This window comes from Morone saxatilis, unplaced genomic scaffold (genome assembly GCF_004916995.1).
Source record: "Morone saxatilis isolate NCDOM2014 unplaced genomic scaffold, NCSU_SB_2.0 Contig18, whole genome shotgun sequence".
Classification (NCBI taxonomy): domain Eukaryota; kingdom Metazoa; phylum Chordata; class Actinopteri; family Moronidae; genus Morone; species Morone saxatilis.
The window spans coordinates 13,918,127-13,921,380 of NW_023339740.1; positions in this window are offsets into that span (position 1 = coordinate 13,918,127).

Consider the following 3,254-nt stretch of genomic DNA (forward strand, 5'->3'; position numbering starts at 1 on the left):
GAAGAGTAGATCCTCAAATATTTGGTCTTGGATTGTAACTGGGCCTCCTCGTACTTGTTGGGGCCTGAAGGACAGAGAGCGTTTGGGGAGAGTCAGTTTCTGATTCGCTAGACTCATTTCCAGCTGTTCCTTGAATGAAATCTCAATTTTATTCATACTGTTCCGCCTGATTTTGCTGAGCTTCCAGTTTGTGCCTCTTTTGAATTACTTTTACATTCGAGTCACACATATAGCGATCATTTAACAACACTCTGCTGTTTTGAATGCATTACAAGAATCCCTAAACCCTTCTAGTAAATCTGAATGAAAAGAGGGTTAATTAAAAAAAATGTCTGTCTTTGCTGAATTTATACTATCTGACACCAAAGTTTTAACATTTATATTTAGCAGTTACATTTGAATGATTTCTCTTATTTTACATTTTCATATTAAGTTGATATTTTCCCTGTGTAGAAGAGAAAAGCCTGGATTTAGGGAATACAGTAGCAAATAAGAAATGGGCTAAAAACCGTTCTCATCATGCAGCAAACTCAATATTGTTTTCATCCAGATTGTCAGAAGAGTGTTTATGACTTGGAAATACTTTCAGAATGCAGTAAAGTGTTGTTAAACAACCCTGCGGGCATAATTCTTGACAGAAACAGATGCTCATCTCATTAACATAATGGTAATGATATTAAAGGCACAACAATATTTTACCGTTTGTTTTGGCTGATTCTGCATCATTAAAATAAGTGACTGTGAAATGAAGCTTTGTCAGTCTGTTGGCCCGTGCTCTGAAGCAAGCGGCAATCTCTGTGAAATGCAAATGGACGGCACACACCGAAAGTAACACAACTGCAGTTCTTCGAACAGCCACTGGAGGCTGGCTACAGGAAATCAGTAATCTCCATAAGGCCCAATATTGAAAATAACCAACTTTAAAGCAAGATATATACATATTTTACAGCCTGGTACAAATAACAGTTTTAGCTCTCTGATTTCCCTGTTCTTAACACTGTACAGGGTGGATTTTTTTATATACTCAGCTGTTTAAATTACATTAAGACTTAAAAGTTAATTCATATTGAGGCATGGTCGCTTTGAGTTCAGGTGACACAGACCCTACAGACACTAACGTCCATTTTTAATTGTACAGTCTATGGTATTGAGACGTTCGGACTGTACCAGTGTATCAGGGAGCAGATGGTCAGAGGGCTGTGGGGCAATCTTCTCCTCGAACAGGTCCTCTTGTTGAGGAACATGGATGATGGATGTCTCTGTGAACCACTTGTTGTTGCAGATGGAGTCCAAACAGCTTCATGCTCTCGTGCATCCGGTTCTGGGTGGGCGGGCACAATGTGGAGATAGAAGAGATTTATTAGAGGAGCACAACTAGGGCACATAAGGGGAAATGAGTTCACTGAAAACCTAACCTCCCTCCCCAGTTAAATCACCCTGGGAATGGGCTTCTAAAAAATGTCAAACGCTGCAAAAGAGAAAAGTCAAGCTAACTCCCATCCTCCTCATCCTCCAGCCAGGACCAGGTCGTAAGCGCTCATGGCTACACGAAGAGTGATAGCTGTGACTCATCGAAGCGTGGGATCCACTTCTTCCTCTCTGCCGCTGGCCTTACCCAACATCAACATCCTGCACAGAGACACACAGTGTAAACATGCTGTTTTTTTTCATAAGAGAGAGTGGTGGACAGGAGATACACACTTTTTCCACACTGACAAGACGAGCCGAGCAGCTTCAAGTCTCTGGAACTGTATGTGTGTGCTCATCTCCTCTCTCTCCTCTCTTCTCTCTCTCTCTCTCTCCTCTCTCTCTCTCTCTCTTTCCAGTGAAAACATCTCTGCCTCTTCCTCCTTTCAGGGCAGGGTGTTTCGCTGCACAGGCCTTGTCATTTTTCCTGGCATTTGTTGGCATTTTAGTTCAGTACAGTTGCTGTGGTAACAGGCAGCCTTAAGACAGGTTGAGGCATTGTCTGCTCCAGTGAAAAAAGAAAAATAAAACCCTCCTCACTCTCCAGCATCCATGATTGAAACTGTCCAACGGTGTACTTCAGCAAGTCCACTACAGATAAATTAAACAACGCTGCTATAACACAAGCCTTGAGACAGGTTGAGGTATGGCAGCGGCATTTAAATTTTTTTTTTACTAAGATCCTACATGACTTATTCATGAAGATGGAGGGTAGCTAGATGGATGTGAGAGGATGGACGGAGCCAGGGTTAGATTTCCTCCATCTCATATCGAGAGGTAGCTTTTCAGCTGGCGGCCACCATTTGCAGCATCCTGTGACACACTTTTGTCATGACACTCTATCGACCTGCTAAGCAGTTTTTCACTTTGCAGAATTTGGTTCATTAGAGCAGAACTTTAACTCCTGTGGACAGCCCAGCTTTAGGCTGAGTAAGCAGAGCTCATTATAACAGTGACACACTTTAGACTGTTTACCTCAACAGTGTGATCATCTCCAGCACTGCATACGTAAGCTAAATATATCACTGCAGCACAGCACTGAAGCGGTGCTGTAGGTAAACATATGTTGGTTGGATTTGATATATGTCTTCCCAAACAGAAATAAAATAAATCAAGATTTAAATATTACACACAGACAACACAGCAGGCGCAGACACACCTTTTCATTTCCACTGCCTTGATGAGGCAGTCTGACTGAAAGCGCTTTCTTATCTTTGATATTTTACAATTTCCTCTGTTGTTGCTAAAGCTTTAACAGTGACTAATGTATCAATCAGATATGAAGTATAATGTGTTTGTAAGTGGATTGAGGGGTGACTGAAATCCTCAGAATGTATGACTTCAATGAGGAATATACCATTATCAGAACACGTAAACACAATGACATTTACTTTGTAAAAACAAGACTATTACTGAGAAGTGAAAACTAGCATTGAAAACAACAAAGGGGTAATAATGAGTTTGTATTATATAATACATTTTACATTACTAATATGCGTAATCCTGCTGTGATACCCATTCAAGAAGCAACACATATGCATACTGTTTGTGTGGGATAACAAAAATAAATCTGTTTATGTGTTTTCACTTATATTTATGGTTGGCACTACACTGAAGGTTTTCCCCTCTTCTTTTTCTGTGAGTGAGCAAGAATTATAGTGTCCCCACTGTAACAGCATCTGGTGGGACGGGCTGTTTGGGTTAAAGACATCAGTTGCTGAAATAGACGGCAACTTCACAACAACTCCACAAATCAGAAAACAAATGTTTTCCTTACTGTGAACTTT